The sequence below is a fragment of the Bombina bombina genome, chromosome 6 (genome assembly GCF_027579735.1).
Source record: "Bombina bombina isolate aBomBom1 chromosome 6, aBomBom1.pri, whole genome shotgun sequence".
NCBI lineage: Eukaryota > Metazoa > Chordata > Amphibia > Anura > Bombinatoridae > Bombina > Bombina bombina.
The window spans coordinates 1,033,546,106-1,033,564,736 of record NC_069504.1 but is presented as its reverse complement, the minus strand read 5'-3'; the positions used below and the strand labels follow the sequence as shown (position 1 = coordinate 1,033,564,736).

General features: G+C 43.1%; 1 protein-coding gene across 1 annotated transcript in view; it reads right to left on the bottom strand.

Moving 5' to 3' along the window:
• Window positions 1-5,171: 5,171 nt before the first annotated feature.
• PWWP2A (PWWP domain containing 2A) overlaps window positions 5,172-18,631 on the bottom strand; it is a 290,650-nt gene continuing 277,190 nt past the window's right edge. The window contains exon 3 of the mRNA XM_053718774.1: window positions 5,172-8,588. The gene's annotated coding sequence lies outside the window, so the exon portion shown is untranslated. The remainder of the gene's footprint in view (window positions 8,589-18,631) is intronic.

Below are 18,631 nucleotides of genomic sequence, written 5' to 3'. Positions count from 1 at the left end.
CTGACCCTATGCCAGGGATATCCTCGTTCTTCACACCAGGACAAATAGGTCTTCCACACCTTGTGGTAGATGCGTTGAGTGACCGGCTTCCTGGCCTGAACAAGTGTGTCAATCACTTTTTCCGAAAATCCTCTCTTGGCTAAGACTAGTCTTTCAATCTCCACGCAGCAAGCCTCAGCGAATCTAGATTTTGATATAGAAAGGGACCTTGAACCAGCAGATCCCTGCAACAAGGTAACTTCCACGACAGAGATGACGACATCGCCACCAGATCTGCAAACCACATCCTCCACGACGCAGCAATCAGAATAGCCAAAGCTTGTTCCTGCTTGATGCGGGCCACTACCCAAAGTAGAAGAGGTAATGGTAGAAATATGTAAATTAGGTTGAAGTCCAAGGGTACCGCCAAGAAATCTATCAGTTCCGCCTGGGGATCCCTGGATTGCGACCCGTATCTGGGTAGCTTGCAATTGAGTCTGGACACCATGAGATCTATCTCCAGCATCCCCCATCTGCTGCAGATATCTGCAAACATCTCGGGATGGAGGGACAATTCCCCTGGATGAAACGTCTGTCTGCTCAGAAAATCCGCTTCCCAGTTGTCCACACCCGGAATGTGGATCGCTGAGAGAGAACAATTGTGAGTCTCCGCCCACTTCAGAATCCAAGATACTTCCCTCATGGCTAGGGAGCTTCCTGTCTCCTCCTGATGGTTTATGTAAGACACCGAGGTAGACTAGAATCTGATGAATCGTGACAACCCCAGACGGGGCCAAGCCCTCAGAGTGTTGAATATTGCTTAAAGTTCCAAAATATTTATCGATAGACTAGATTCTTCTCGAGTCCATCTGCCCTGTGCCTTTCTGAAACCCAAAACAGCTTCCCATCCTGATAGACTTGCATCCGTGATCACAATCTCCCAGGATGGTCTCAAAAAGGATGTCCCCTGAGACAACTGCCCCAGTCGGGTCCACCAAGATAGGGACTCCCTCACCAGTCTGTTTAGAGATATCTGTTGGAACAGATCTGAATGATTGCCGTTCCAACATGCACAGCTGAAGAGGTCTGAGATGGAACCTGGCAAATGGAATGACATCTATACTTGATGCCATGAGCCCGATCACCTCTATACACCTGGCCACAGATGTCCTGGGGGATGTCTGCAGAGCTAGACAGTTGGACGCAAGCTTGCAGCGTCTCTGATCTGTCAAAAATATCTTCATGGCTGAAGAATCTATTATCATACCCAGGAATTCCACCCTGTTGCTGGGGACCAACAAACTGTTTATCTTCCACCCGTGGGACCGAAGGAGAAGAGCTGTTGTGATCCTCCGCAAAACTGTAGGACAGAGCCTGGACCAGGATATTGTCCAGATAAGGTGCCACTGCAATTCCTCTGGCTCTGACTACTGAGAAGAGCTCCCAGAACCTTTGTGAAGACTCAGGGCAGTCGCCAGACCAAATGGAAAGGACCACAAACTGGAAGTGCTGGTCCAGGAAGGCAAATCTTAGAAACCTGAAGTGATACTTGTGGATTGGAAAATGAAGGTAAGCGTCCTTCAGGTCTATAGTCGTCATGAATTGCCCCTCTTGAACCAGGGGCAAAATTGACCTGATAGTCTCCATCTTGAACGACGGAACTGACAATAATTTGTTTAGGGCCTTTAGGTCCTGAATTGGACGGAATGTGTCCTTCTTTGGTACCATGAAACGGTTTGAATAATACCACAGGCCTCTTTCTGCTGGAGGAACTGGGACGATTACTCCGAGTGATGAGAGATCCCTCACACACCCCAGGAAGGCGTGTCTATTTTCTGGTCTTGAAGATATGTTTGACAGGAGGAAGCTGCCTCTGGGCAGATAAGACTTGAAACCTATCCTGTAACCATGGGATACGACCTCCAGAATCCAAGGGTCTATAACGTCTCTTCTCCAGGTCTCCGCAAAAAGAGAATCTGCCCCCTACATGATCCGAAGATGGACCGGGGGGTGCCTCTTCATGCCGACTGATCCGGCAGGCTTCTTATTCTGCTTGGACTTGTCCCAAGAGTTAGCTGGCTTCCAAGATCCCTTGGATTGCTCCAACTTTGCAGCAGGCTGCTGGCGCTGAGACTTGTCTGTACGAAAGGGCCGAAAAGTAGATCCCTTAGGTTTAGTTTAGGCCCGGGCCAAACAAAACCTTGCCCTTGAATGGAAGGGAAAGCAATACGAGACTTAGAAGTCATGTCCGCAGACCACGATTTTAGCCACAGAGCTCTGCGGGCTAAAACAAAAAAACCTGATGTCTTAGCATTCAGGCAAATAATCTGCATGTTAGCATCACAAATGAACGAATGCACCACTCTTAAGACCTTGATTCGTTCTAGAATTTCATAGAGCGGAGTCTCCACCTCGACCATAGCTGATAGAGCGTCACACCAGTAGGTAGCCGCATCAGCCACCACAGCGACTGCTGCCACCGGTTGAAAAACAAACCAAGTGTGCTGGAACATCTTCCGTAGCATGGACTCTCTCTTTTTATCCATGGGTTCCTTGAAAGAGTAGCTATCCCCACAGTTCAAGCTGCGCGTCCAGAACAGGGAAAAGATTTTTAAAAGAAGAAGAAGAGGAGGAAAAGGATGAACCAAGTTTCTCCCATTCATTCTTAATAATGTTATCCATTTTGACTGGAACCGGGAAGGTCTGGGGCACTACCCTGTCCTCATAAACCCTATCCAGTTTAGGGACTGAAGGTTCCTCCGGTAGTTTCGGTTCCGGAACCTCAAACGTAGCAAGCACCTCTTTCAGCAGAAAGCGCAAATGCTCCATCTTGAATTTGAACTCTGCTGACAGAGGTCTAGACCTAGCCGATTCCAACCCAGAAGCGACATCCTCCGATAAGTCTAGTTGTCCTCCTCAGCGGATAATCTGTCAGAGACATCCAGCGGAGTCGAAAAACCCTGAGACGGATAGCAGTGCCGTACCTTCAGCTTGCGCTTAGTAGAGCAAGGCATCACATTAATAGCTGCAGAAACCGCCGTCTGTGATTGATCGGCAAAGTCTGGAGGCCAAAGGACCCCTCCAGCAGGAGGATTAGTAAGGCCCTGGGGAACTGCTTGTGTAATCGGAGATGATTGCAGGGAACGCACCTCGCGGGACAGGGAGCCCTCAGAGGTGGACGGCTTGGTCGTACTAAATATTCTTTTTGGAAATAGCAATATTGTCAAAACATGTGGAACAGAGTTGCGTAGGTGGTTTGACTGGAACCTCCTTACAATATACAGTTAATGGGTTTGGATAAAGAGGGAGTATCCTCTAACATATCAGAGTCCTCCATAGCTTGCACCTTTATTACGAACTTGATCACAAATAAATGGCACCTTTATATCCCAATGGCAGGGGCACTCACCACCTCCTATGACCCGGACTACAAGAAACAGCTTTCGTCTCCTTCGAACGCAGGTCGAGAGAGGAAGTTGCAGAGGCCACACCCAGTCAAATGGAGTGCCATGCACTCAAGAGAAGGATGCACCAAAAAAGCCTGCCTCAATCTCTCGCTAATGAACTGTGTTCCACACTGACAGAGCCTCATCTCACACAAATGCAGTAGAAAAAAACAATTATATCCCCTCTGTTCAACAGCCCCCTTCCGAGGGTATTACCCTAGATTCTATAAAGATAAAAGGAGCCACACTGTGATCCTGTCTTCTTTGCGTTATCATATATATATATATATATATATATATATATATATATGAAACAATCTTACTAGAATAAACGCAGTGGAAAAGGAACACGGCCCTTCCAATGTGACAGGGTAGTAGCATCGCTCCTGACATGGACTTGAGAGAAGAAAAACAGGCAGCGAAACTCGTCAACACTGATTGCTAATGGAGCTGCTAAACTGAGTCGGGATGGTTTCGCAGAAAGACTCTCCCTGCATCTCCGGACTCTAACATTCACCCATGCGCTCACTGAGAGGCTGACAGGACTACTTAAAACTCCAGTCCCATTTCGAAGAGTACTACCCTCTATAAGAGACAACTCTGAATCTTCCGATACTTCTCTGCCAACCTCCTGTGACGAAAGGCAAAGAAAGACTGGGGAGTGGGGGAGGTATTTAAGCCTTTGGCTGGGTTGTCTTTGCCTCCTCCTGGTGGCCAGGTTCTTAATTCCAACAAGTAATGAATGAATGAAGCAGTGGACTCTCCTCCCATTAAGATGGAAATTTACAGTAAATACATCTTTATTTAAAAAAGCAGGAATGAAAGCTTTGAAGTCAGCCCATTTTAGATTCATCACCTGGGTTTGTGCTTACTGATTGGGTGGCTAAACGTAGCCACCCAATCAGCAAGCACTATCCAGAGTGCTGAACCAAAAATGGGCCGACTCCAAAGCTTTTATTCCTTCTTTTTCAAATAAAGATACCAAGAGTATGGAGAAAAATTGATAATAGGAATAAATTGGAAAGTTGCTTAAAATTGCATGCTTTATCCGAATCATGAAAGAAAAATTTGGGTTTAGTATTCCTTTAAGGGAAATCCAATTTTACAGTACACTGTCTCTAATTTTTTTGGAAGTTCCAATTGCGATCTTTTTAACCTGTCTTTTTGTTTGATTCAATGAGAATTTAGACAACACATAGGTAAAGTCAGCTCCAGAGCAGCAATGAACTACTGGGATCTAGCTGAACACCTCTAGTGAGCCAATGAGAAAATGCATGAATGTTGCCACCAATCACCATCTAGCTCCCAGTAGTGCATTGCTGCTACTTAGCATATGTACATATATTTTCAACTAAGGATACCAAGAGAACAAAGTAAATTTGATAAGAGCATGAAAAAGTTTCTTAAAATATGTGACCATTTTAATAATAATAAAAAAGTTCTGGTGCTTACTAAAACATTGTCTGCATGTTTGTAGAGCTATTTCCACCCAGTAAGCAATCTACACTTGAGGATTGGTTGTGTACAAACATGCCTTTCCTGTTAATTTCAATAGTAATTTAAATAATGTTAACCATTTATCATGCAAAAAACATTTTTCTTTTTATAGGCATGACAGATTTATTTTTTATTTTTAAGTTGATTGTCCCTTTAAGAATGTATTATTGCGATAATGATGTAGTGAGCTTTCCCCCTTCTTAATACATTCTTTTAAGCACAAAAAAAAGGTCCACACACTACACAAAACAAGTTAGAAAAAACATCCTTTATTATGTTTATTATTATTCATTTTACACAAAGTCCTCTGCTTAGACCTGATGGCAATAATGGCCTTTATAAAACAAAATATACAGCCTTAACTATTTCAAACCACAGACCAACATTGTAAAAATAAAACTGAAGTAACATTTTAGAAGAAAAAAAAAAAAAAATCACCAATGCAACTTTCAACCTTACAAATGTTAATGCAGTACACAAGTATTGGTGAAAAGGTGCAGTGAATATCATCTTGGGATTGGTGTTAGAAATAGAATAATTGTAATGCAGTATGGCAAATGTGAGGTGACAAATGTAATTCTAGTTTGCACTTTATATTGCTTTTGCAAACTGCATTTTTTCCAGCCCAAACAATTCATACGACCAACTAAATAAATAAAAAAATAAAATATATTGAATTGTTGCAGGGCAAAAGAATATAGCTGAAATGCTATAAAAAGGTGCATTGCAGCTTCTGCAAGTTTAAATACATTGCAAGGCTCTAGCTAAAAATTGTAAATAAACTCAGTTTGTCCATGCTCACCTTGGCTTGATAAGCATATTGCATGTGCCTTTCTCTCAAATCTCAGTGTTCTGCACAAAGATGCTTCTCCTCTCGAGCTCTTGATTTTGTTTGTTTTTTTGTCCTGTGAAATCAGTGTCTTAAAATCAAATACTCCACAGCAGCTAAAACACAAGTTTGCATGGCAGCCATAAGGACGGATTTTTTTTTCCCCCCTTCATAATCAAAATACATTTGGTGCCAAATAACTAAAGTAAAAAACAAAGCATTTTTTTCTGTATTTTATGAAAATCAATTTCAGCTCTTAAAGAGGGCCATGATACCCAAATGTTAAAACACTTGAAATTGATGCAGCATAGCTGTAGAAAGCTGACTAGAAAATATCACCTAAACATCTCTATGTAAAAAGAAAGATATTTTACCTCAAAATGTTTTAAGTATTCACAACCCATTGTAAAGGACTTTAAGCAGCAAATCAGTATGCCTGTCCCGGGACTTGCAAGGGAGTGAGCCTCATGCACACTCATGCTATTTCCCTATTCAGTTTAAGGAAGTTTACTACGAAATCTCAGAGTTAAGTGAAATCTCATGAGATCACAGTAAAATAGTTATATGACCTCAGAACTGCTGATGCTGATTGGCTACTGTTCATTTATTTACCTGCAGCTGGGCAGCAGCTGAGTATAACTTTTTACACAACACTTACTCTGCTGAGCTGAGGAGATTGTGAGGTAAAATATCTTCCTTTTCTACATAGAGATGCTCAGGTGATATTTTCCTGTCAGCTTTTTACAGTTATGCTGCATCACTTTCAAGTGATTTAGCATATGAGTATTGTCCCTTTAAGTTTCAACACTCAAAATTAAAGTACCTGGCAGGAACTGAAGATTTGGAAATCATATTTCTTGGATTCTTTACACTAAATAAATAGAAAGTTGGAAAATGGGAGTTTGTGAATTTGTTGCACAAGTGGTTTTATTTAAAGGGTCATTATAGTGTTAAAATCGCATGCATTAAATCCATCGCAACATGTCATTTTAATGCAGTATGTTCAACCCCCGCAAAGAGATTAAACACATTCTTATAGTCCCGCTCAGGATCCGCAGAGCACCGTTCCAATCCGCTATAGTCGCACAGCTGGGCCGTGCTGTGCAGTGGATTAGAGGCAGTTTCTGTTAAGGACCAGCAAAGCTTAGTATGTACTGAGCAGGGCTTTAAGCGTGTGTTTAACCCCTTTGCATTACATCATGGCTAGTGCTAAAATACCATACTCCAACAGATGTCATGTCATTTATAACACTATACTAACCCTTTAAAACAAATGTGTGGTGTCTTATTTAAAATAAAAAACATCTAATGTGGTACACTATCTGCTTTTGAATATTAAATCACATGATCATTTAAGGAGACCATTACACAACACAAAATATTTCAACTTGTATCCTTCTCTGTGTAGATATTGTTAGAACTGTTTTATTGCCTAGACTAGGATGCTACAGACACATGAAGATAGACACAGTTAACACATAAAACACTATTATGGACCCTAATGGTGAGTTTTAAGACACTGATATAAATTAGAAATGTGAAGCTGTTACGGACATTGAAATGATAAAAATCTTAAAATAGAAAATACATGGTATAAACAAATTTATATGTAGACACACAAATATCCAACATATTAACAGGTTTCTTACAAAATTTACAATGTGGTACATTTTTGTTCCTTACCAATATAGGGGAGGGGGGCACTTCATCTCAAAGACAGAAATAAAGGCTTTGTTTAAAGGACCCCCTGATTTAGCATATGTGGGTCTCCTAGAAGCCAAATCCACTTGATCCAGCATTGTTCAAGCAGGGAGATACTTCTGACATCAGCAGTGAGTAGCAATAGGTGTCTCTCAGGTCTATATATACATATATATGTAACTTATGGAACATAAATGGCTCATGCTTTTGTATAAAAATCGTGTTTGTCTCACACTCCCTAGAGAGGCAAAAAGAAAATTTTGTAACCTAGGTTATCTTCAAAATGCTGCAAATTAGTAACTGGCTTGGGTCAATTGTAACATTTTGGTAGCCAATGAGTGTGAGACAAGCCCAATTTTTGTACAAAAGCAAGAAAGGTTTATTGTCCTTTTAAAATATCCAACATGTTTGGTTTTTGTAAATTGTATTTCTAAATAGGTGAACACTGGCACTACCTAATGTATTAACCTGAGTTGATGCCATACTGAAGCTTGTTACAGAATAAAATGAAAAGCTTATGTGTACAGGAACATTTAAAACAGACATTTTTGTAGAAGTGCCTATGAAATCTCCATAGGAGTATACAACTGGCTCATGTTACCTATTAAGTATTTTTCCATATAATCCTTAGAGTTCAGATGAGTAGGACTTGCTTCTTCTCGACATTGCTAATTAGATTGGTCCCAGTGTTTGCAAATACTTCTTGTTTATGGTCCAATATGTTCAACTGCAAGTTAACACCAGAAAACTGCACACATAATGACATATTTTTATTCACAAACCTAAAGTAACATGATTGCAATCACTTTGAGAGAACTCCCCTGTTAGTTCTGAGATTAATTTCCTTCAATAAAAGGAAGAGGCTCCAGCTTAAGAATTTTAAACTGAATTTATGTCTCATGCATTTTTGAAAAATTTCGTAAAATATTTCCTTAGCACATTTTTAAATAAAATTTACAATAGATAACAATTTGTATAAGTTATAAATGTTTTTTCACAGCTCAGTTTTTTCACTTCACACATTTTTTTTTTCCAAACAAAAACAAAAAGTCTTTCACTTCCGTGTACCTAGAAAAGACAGCTCCACATGGTGATGTAGCAATGTATTTCTGCAGACGGCTCCTAGTGGGCATGAACTAAAAGGAAAAAGAAAAAAAAAAACATTAAGTTAACCAAGCCTGAATGGCTGCCATATGTTTGTATAAAATGCACAGCGATGCATTTCACCATCGATTAGCTACAAATATATCTAAATAACTAAAAACACAATTGCAAATACCAAAGGAATGATCCGATAAAAAAAGCCAATTGAATTTGATAAAACTTTCTTAAACTATAAACATTTACATTTCAAAATGTATAAATGGCAAAGAGCAGTTTGATGCACCCTGTTAAAGAGATAGTAAACACCAAACAACTTAAATTATGCTTACCTGATCATTTTCTTTTCTTCAGATGGAAGGAGTCCACAGCTGCATTAATTACTTTTGGGAATTCAGAACCTGGCCACCAGGAGGAGGCAAAGACACCCCAGCTAAAGGCTTAAATACTCCTCCCACTTCCCTCATCCCCCAGTCATTCTGCCGAGGAACAAGGAACAGTAGAAGAAATATCAGGGTGAAAAGGTGCCAGAAGAACAAAAATAACAGACGCCCCACAGAAAAAATACGGGCGGAGAGCTTTGAACTATTTTTCTCTTGCAAGATGTATCAAGTCCACGGATTCATCCAATACTTGTGGGATATTCTCCTTCCCAACAGGAAGTGGCAAAGAGAGCACCCACAGCAGAGCTGTCTATATAGCTCCTCACTCCACCCCCCAGTCATTCTCTTTGCCGGCTCTAAGCAATAAGGAAGGGTAAAGTGATTGTGGTGACAAAAATGTTAGTTTTAATTTTCTCAAGCAAGAGTTTGTTATCTTAAATGGTACTGGTGTGTACTATTTACTCTCAAGCAGAAAAGAGATGAAGATTTCTGCATGGAGGATGATGATCTTAGCATTTTGTAACTAAGATCCACTGCTGTTCCCACAGAGGCTGAGGAGTACAGGAAACTTCAGTTGGGGAACGGTTTGCATGCTAAAAACACTGTGATATTTCAAGAAAAGGCTGACAGTATCCCCATGAGGGGAAGGGTAAGCTGTATTCAGAGACTTAGTGTGGAATTACCAGCTTGCATAAGGGCTAAATTAATCCTGGTTGACACTTATTTGGTTAAGAAGGCTAACGTTTTATTAGGAGTATTGGAAAACGTTTTTTGAGGGACCTTTGGAGGTTTGGCTTATTTAAGGTTTTTTAACCTACATGGCTAGCTTGAAACACTTTAGTGTGTTTCTTTAAGGCCCCAAAGACATCGAGTGAGGTGGGAGGGGCCTACTTTTGCGCCTCAGATGCGCAGTTTTTTTTCATTGCAAGTCATCAAGCTGCTGCACTGGAGGGTCCTGCTGTAATTTGAGGGCCAAAAAGAAGTATTTTTCCCACAAAATCAACCCCTAAGGGCAGGTAGGCGCCACAGCAGAGCTGTGGCAAGGAGCGGACTGTTTTTTTTCCGGTTTTTGACGTTTGTCAATCCAGTTTTTACATTAAGCGGTTAAATGTTTATTTTGCTGGTGGGGCAATCTTACTAAAGCTTTATGAATACACTGTAAAAATTTCGAAAAGTTTACTGCATTTTTAGACTGTTTTGCAGAACGTGTGCACTTTTCTCTTAAAGGCACAGTACCGTTTATTCTAATTGTTGTTTTTTACTTTGAATAAAGTGTTTTCCAAGCTTGCTTGTTTCATTACTAGCCTGTTAAACATGTCTGACATCAAGGAAACTCCTTGCTCAATATGTTTCGAAGCCATTGTGGAACCCCCTCTTAGAATGTGTCCCACTTGTACTGATATGTCTATAAATTTTAAAGAGCATATTGTAGCCCTTAAAAATGTAGCGCTAGAGGATTCTCAGACAGAAAGAAATGAGGTTATGCCCAAGTGTCACAACCAGTAACGCCCGCACAAGTGACGCCAAGTACCTCTAGTGCGTCTACTTCATTTACCTTACAAGACATGGCCACAGTTATGAATACTACCCTCACAGAGGTTTTATTTAAACTGCCTGGGTTACAAGGGAAGCGCAATAGCACTGGGTTAAGAACAAATGCTGAGTCTTCTGACGCTTTATTAGCCGTATCCGTTATACTCTCACAATGTTCTGAAGTAGGGGTAAGGGATTTGCTGTCTGAGGGAGAGATTTCTGATTTAGGTAAGACGCTCTCTCAGACAGACTCTGATATGACGGCCTTTAAATTTAAACTAGAACACCTCCGCTTGTTGCTCAGGGAGGTTTTAGTGACTCTGGATGATTGTGACCCTATTGTGGTTCCAGAGAAATTGTGTAAAATGGACAAAAACCTAGAGGTTCCTGTTTACAATGATGTTTTTCCGGTCCCTAAGAGGATTGCGGACATTGTTACTAAGGGAGTGGGATAGACCAGGTATTCCGTTCTCTCCCCCTCCTGTTTTTAAGAAAAATGTTTCCCATATCTGACACCATGCGGGACTCGTGGCAGACGGTCCCTAAGGTGGAGGGAGCTATTTCTACTCTGGCTAAGCGTACAACTATACCTAATGAATATCCTATGGATAAAAATTTAGAGGGTCTCCTAAAGAAAATTTTTGTTCATCAAGGTTTTCTTCTCCAACCTATTGCGTGCATTGTTCCTCTAACTACTGCAGCTGCTTTTTGGTTCGAGGCTCTGGAAGAGGCTCTTCAGGTGGAGTCCCCATTAGATGATATTCTGGATAGAATTTAAGGCTCTTAAGCTGGCTAATTCATTTATTACAGATGCCGCTTTTCAACTGGCTAAATTAGCGGCAAAGAATTCAGGTTTTGCCATTTTAGCTTAAGTCCTGGTCAGCTGATGTGTCATCAAAATCTAAGCTTTTGAACATCCCTTTCAAAGGAAAGACCCTATTCGGGCCTGAACTGAAAGAGATTATTTCAGACATCACTGGAGGGAAAGGCCATGCCCTCCCTCAGGATAAAACAAATAAAATGAGGACCAAACAAAATAATTTTCGTTCTTTTCGCTTCCTCTTCCCCGGCTGCAAAGCAAGAGGGGAACTCTGCTCAATCCAAGTCAGTCTGGAGACCTAACCAGGCTTGGAACAAGAGTAAACGGGCCAAGAAGCCTGCAGCTGCCTCCAAGACGGCATGAAGTGGTAGCCCCCGATCCGGGACCAGATCTAGTAGGGGGCAGACTCTCTCTCTTCGCTCAGGCTTGGGCAAGAGATGTTCAAGATTCCTGGGCTTTAGAGATTGTTTCCCAGGGATATCTTCTGGACTTCAAAGATTCCCCCCCCCCCCCCCAAGGGGGAGATTTCACCTTTCTCAATTGTCTGCAAACCAGACAAAAAGAGAGGCGTTCTTATGCTGTGTAGAAGACCTACATACCATGGGAGTGATTCACCCAGTTCCAAAAGCGGAATAAGGGTTAGGGTTTTACTCCAACCTGTTTGTGGTTCCCAAAAAATAAGGAACTTTCAGACCAATCTTGGATCTCAAGATTCTAAACAAATTCCTCAGAGTCCTATCTTTCAAGATGGAGACTATTCGGACTATTCTGCCACTGATCCAGAAGGGTCAATATATGACCACCGTGGACTTAAAGGATGCGTATCTGCACATCCCTATTCACAGAGATCATCACCAATTTCTCAGGTTTGCCTTTCTGGACAGGCAATACCAGTTTGTGGCCCTTCCCTTCGGGTTGGCCACTGCTCCCAGAATTTTCACAAAGGTGCTAGGGTCCCTTCTGGTGGTTCTAAGACCGCGGTGCATAGCAGTGGCGCCTTAACTAGACGACCAAGTCTCACACGGACATCGTGTTGGCTTTTCTGAGATCTCATGAGTGGAAAGTGAACATAAAAAAAAAAGTTCTCTTTCCCCCCTCACAAGAGTTTCCTTCCTAGTAACTCTGATAGACTCAGGAGAAATGAAAATATTTCTGACGGAGGTCAGGAAATCAAAGCTTGTAACCACCTGCCGAGCTCTTCATTCCATTCCTTGGCCGTCGGTGGCTCAGTATATGGAGGTAATCGGACTAATGGTAGCGGCAATGGACATAGTTCCATTTTCTCGCCTACACCTCAGACCACTGCAACTATGTATGCTCGAACAGTGGAATGGGGATTATGCAGATTTATCTCCTCAGCTACATCTGGATCAGGAGACCAGAGATTCTCTTCTCTGGTGGTTGTCACAGGTTCACCTATCCCGGGGAATGCGTTTCCGCAGGGCAGAGTGGGTCATAGTAACGACAGATGCCAGCCTGATGGGCTGGGGTGCAGTCTGGAACTCCCTGAAAGCACAGGGTTTATGGACTCAGGAGGAGGCTCTCCTCCCGATAAACATTCTAGAACTGAGAGCAATACTCAATGCGCCTCAGGCGTGGCCTCAACTGGCTGCGGCCAAATTCATCAGATTTCAGTCGGACAACATCACGACTGTAGCTTATATCAATCATCAAGGGGGAACATGGAGTTCTCTAGCGATGATAGAGGTTTCCAAGATAATCCGATGGACAGAGACTCACTCTTGCCATCTTTCAGCAATCCATATCCCAGGGGTAGAGAACTGGGAGGCGGATTTCCTAAATCGTCAAACTTTTCATCCGGGGGAGTGGGAGCTCCATCCGGAGGTATTTGCCCAACTGATTCAGCTATGGGGCACACCAGAATTGGATCTCATGGCATCTCGCCAGAACGCCAAGCTTCCTGGTTACGGGCCCAGGTTAAGGGATCCCCAGGCAGTACTGAGAGATGCTCTAGCAGTGCCCTGGTCCTTCAACCTGGCTTATGTGTTTCCACCATTCCCTCTCCTTCCTCGTCTGATTGCCAGAATCAAGCAGGAGAGAGCTTCTGTGATTTTGATAGCACCTGCGTGGCCACGCAGGACTTGCTATGCAGATCTGGTGGACATGTCATCCGTTCCACCATGGACTCTACCTTCTGATTCAGGGTCCATTCAAGCATCCAAATCTAATTTCTCTGCATCTGACTGATTGGAGAGCGAACGCTTGACTTTATCAAAGGGTGGTTCCTCTGAGTCGGTCATTGATACCTTGATTCAGGCTAGAAAGCCTGTCACCAGGAAAATCTATCATAAGATATGGCGTAAATATCTTTATTGGTGTGAATCCATGGGTTACTCATGGAGTAAGATCAGGATTCCTAGGATATCTTTTCTCCAAGAAGGATTGGAGAAGGGATTATCAGCTAGTTCCTTAAAGGGACAGATATCTGCTTTGTCTATTCTTTTACACAAGCGCCTGGCAGATGTTCCAGACATTCAGGCGTTTTGTCAGGCTTTAGTTAGAATCAAGCCTGTGTTTAAACCTGTTGCTCCGCCATGGAGTTTAAATTTTGTTCTTAAAGTTCAAGGGGTTCCGTTTGAACCTATGCATTCCATAGATATTAAGCTTCTATCTTGGAAAGTTCTGTTTTTATTAGCTATCTCTTTGGCTCGAAGAGTTTCTGAATTATCTGCTTTACAGTGTGACTCACCTTATCTTGTTTTCCATGCGGATAAGGTAGTTTTGCGTACCAAACCTGGATTCCTTCCTAAGGTTGTTTCTAATAGGAATATTAATCAGGAGATTGTGGTTCCTTCTCTGTGTCCTAATCCTTCTTCCAAGAAGGAACGTCTGTTGCACAACCTAGACGTGGTTCGTGCTTTAAAGTTCTATTTGCAAGCCACTTAAGATTTCCGTCAAACATCTTCGTTGTTTGTTGTATATTCTGGAAAGCGGAGAGGTCAGAAAGCTACGGCAACCTCTCTTTCTTTTTGGCTGAAAAGCATCATCTGTTTGGCTCCTGAAAGAATTACAGCTCACTCTACTACAGCGGTGGCTTCCACATGGGCTTTTAAAAAAAGAGGCTTCTGTTGAACAGATTTGTAAGGCGGCGACTTGGTCTTCGCTTCATATGTTTTTCCAAATTTGATACTTTTGCTTCTTCGGAGGCTATTTTTGGGAGAAAGATTCTACAAGCAGTGGTGCCTTCCGTTTAGGTACCTGTCTTGTCCCTCCCTTCATCTGTGTCCTAAAGCTTTGGTATTGGTATCCCACAAGTATTGGATGAATCTGTGGACTCTATACATCTTGCAAGAGAAAACAAAATTTATGCTTACCTGATCAATTTCTTTCTCTTGCGATGTATCGAGTCCACGGCCCGCCCTGTCTATTTAAGACAGGTAGTATATTTTATTAAAAAACTTCAGTCACCTCTGCACCCTATAGTTTCTCCTTTTTCTTCCTATCCTTCGGTCGAATGACTGGGGGGTGGAGTTAGGGGAGGAACTATATAGACAGCTCTGCTGTGGCTGCTCTCTTTGCCACTTCCTGATGGGAAGGAGAATATCCCACAAGTATTGGATGAATCCGTGGACTCGATACATCGCAAGAGAAAGAAATTTATCAGGTAAGCATAAATTTTGTTTTATCTGAAGAAAAGAAAATAATCAGGTAAGCATAATTTAAATTTTTCTTCATAAATGGAAAGAGTCCACAACTGCATTCATTACTTTTGGGAAAACAATACCCAAGCTATAGAGGACACTGAATGCAAAAATGGAAGGGTACAAGAGGCGGCCCATTCTGAGGGCACCAGGCCTGAAAACCCCTACCCGAGAACAACTTTGAAAAGAACAACTTTGAAAAAAGGAAAAATCCCAAGGACACTGACCCGCAGATAGCCCACAGCCTTGCTAGAGACTGCAGGAACTAGACTTGACTGAGTCAAAGCCTCCAAGAGACACCGTCACCAGCAGTCAGTCTCCAAACAACACACCCCTTACTAAAGAAAGGAAACAAACTACCGTATTCTTCCACAAAGAAGAAAAGGCACAGAGAAAACATGATTGTACTTGTAAAGCGCGGCTAATCCCCCTTAAAGGACTCAAGGCGCTGCTCATGTTATCAACCTCGAAAGGAGGAAAGGCTGAGAAGACCTTGCCGAGGATCGAACTTGCAACCCTTGGTTTGCTACAGTGCAGAGTAGCCACAGTACATTAGTATGCTGAGCTAGCTTCCCAGCTAGCATAAGGAACTCTAGAAAAAAAAATCCTGAAAAGGATACGAGTCATAAATAAAAACACAGAACAAAAACCCGAGAAACCGGGTCTGGCTAACAGAGACCCAACCAGTCTCATAAAAACAAGGGGAGGCAACGCCCAGACCCCAGAAATACAGAAACCACGGGATAAGGCTGGGAGTCTGAAACAGAGAGAGGATCTTCCCCTAACACAGTGCAACCGCACTCTAGAAAGCAGCTGAAGATGAAGGTCCCCAAGTCGCAAAAAGGAATCTCAGAATACCAAAATATTCCGAACGAAACCTTGTGCAGCAAGCTCAGATAGGTCTGACGAACAACACCTGAAGAAAAAACACTGCACGCTGCAGTCATCTAAAAATGACTCAAACTTAAATGCTTGCAGGGCAAGTAAAAAGCAGCTGAAGATAGGATCCTTCAGATTGGTAAGTATTCACTAACCAGCAGATAACGTTGCAGGCTATCTAAGAGCCGTCAGTCCTTTCCACAAATCTTGAATGCGGAGAAAGGAGAAACCTCAAAAAAGGCTTACTGTACCTCAAATGCTTTGAGGAGGAATAGCAGAGCAACAGATCTCAGATTCTGCTCCAACACCAGACCAGCCCAAGCGACAGACATGTCTGATAGACAGGGCGACAGACATGTCTGACAGGGGGACAGAAAGACGCCAACCACAAGCTCCCAGGGAATAGAAAGAAAAAAGGGGGACTCACCCACCCCAACAGAGCTTGGGTGCCAACCCAATCCGCTCCTCCAAAATAAGGCACTCCTAAGGAGAACCCCCTAGGGCCTGGAACAGAAAAGTGCAATAGATCCGTAGGAAGACCTGTCACAACTCTCTTAGACAGTCTACATAGAGAGGTCAATTTACAACAGGTGGAACAGAGCCCACAGAGCAGCAGATGCTGCCATTACAGAAAAAAGCCACCTGATCCAACCTCCTACATACAGGGCAGGACAAAGACCCTCCAGAGAGAGGAAACCCCAACTCATAAGGAAGATAAACTATCCCCTCCAAAGGGAAGGGCACAGATAAGAACAGCATACATGTACACAAGACATGAAGCCATAGTATGATCAAAACACGGACCGAATGAAAAATCATCCAGACACCACTGTTGACCCAACAGAGAAAAAAACTCCTTACAGAGGAGCACACTCCATCCGAAGCACAAGTCAGGCCTTAAAGTTTATAACCAGTACCCCAAGGTGGATGTGAACTCTGGCCTACCTGCTTGCAAGCCCAATGAGCTAGCCCCTATGTCGCAACATAGGGTCCCTGAAAAAAAAAAACGGGGTCGTCCCGAACCAGTCCACCGGATCATAAGTCTCCAAGACAAGAACTCCGGACCAGGGACCCACAATCATGCTAGAACGAACGACACCCTCAGGGAACACAAGATACCCCGCCTGAAGCAATCAGACCTCACAGGGGATGAGAACCGGGAAACCCGGAGAACGGGTACAGGACTCACTCGTAATTCCCAGCTCAAAAGGAAGAGAACACCCTTAGCCGGAGGTCAGCACCCCTCCAGCAGGGTACTAGGCGGCAACAAATTCATGCAATTTCTCTAGAGCCCCAAGGGCAGCACTAAGGGAAATGAAAACAAGAACAGAGTCACCCGAGAGAGGAAAGAAAGTCTAGTCTCCATAATCCTTTCAGATTAACGTTCTAGAGGACCACACCCAAGGGAGAAGAATGCAAAGCATCCCGAACCCAGGCAGAAAAACATCCCCTAAGCAAAAAGCTTGGAAATAGAGACAACACCTCCTATCGCCCCTGATATGGAGACAACTAACCCCCGAAGGAAGACAGAGCCTCACGGCCTTCACTTCCTAATTAAAGCGGCCAAAGCCACCAGAAAAACCAGACTAAGTCCAGAAAGTCTCGACCCAAAGGTAGAGTACCTCTAAAAGGAACAAGTCCTAAAAAGACACATTTCCAAAGAGACCATGAAAGGCAAAACAGTAAGAATGGTGGTATGAAGGACCTAAATCCTCTAAGCCTCCAACCCACAACGGGAAGGAACACTCTAGTTCCCGAGAAATTCGGAAACGACTGAGCATGTCACTGCGGATCTCAACGGCGTCCCGGCCCACTAGATTGAAAGGTGAATGAGGTCTGAACCAATCCCCCATGCCCCTAAGCAACCACAGACCCTCAAGTCCTCTCAGGATGCTAGTTGAAGCTTGTAAAATAAAACAAGACAACCACACAAATCATATTGTGATCACTAGGCGCCCTCACCGGACCAACGGGACATCAAAAGGTGCCAACGTGTCTGAACTAGGCCTCAAAGACAGAAGGATTTGTACCCAGTCAGGACCAACCTGAAACCAAGGGCCCCAGCACTGTCAAGGCCACTTAGAGTCTCCCTTGATGATGGAGGGATAAAGAACAGTCAGACAGACTTTTTTAAACAGTGCAACCACAAAATCGTGAGTATTAATTCCAGAGAGGAAAGTTCCAGAAGGAAACATCACACCACAATATGAGCTTTAGACCAAATAAAAATCATCCTCACAAGATGAAAATAAAAGATAAGGCAACCCATAAGTTATCGCCCAGGAAGAATGGACAGACCAGCAGGACCAGCCCAACTGGGGTCCGAGACTTCCAAGCTCAGAACTGGAAAAGGATACACAAAGACTTTAAGAAGATTACTTCATCCCCTTATGTCTATGTATGCAAGCCAGTCAAAGAGTAAGACTGAGAATCCCCAGACCCATTAAGAGTGGGATCCTCCAGCAACGCCAAAAACGTGCCTTAGTAGGACATGAAGGCGCGCCAGTCTATAACGAAAGGCGCAACATACCTCCGCCGGGACAAAAAGAAACACTGGCCCAGAAGGTTGACTCCCTGAGGCCTCAGGGGCAGTCGCTCCCCAGGAAGGCTGAACTGGACAAGGCGATCCTACGCCTGACGAGTCCCGGTTAACGAAATACGGACAATATCGTAAGCACATTTCCGGGAGGTGCAGATGCACCAGCGCCAAAGATATGGCCATGTGGAACCGTGTCATAACATCCGGTGGGAACAGGCCACATTCCCTAGAAAGGATAAGTAGAGTTTGGGTTACCTGCATG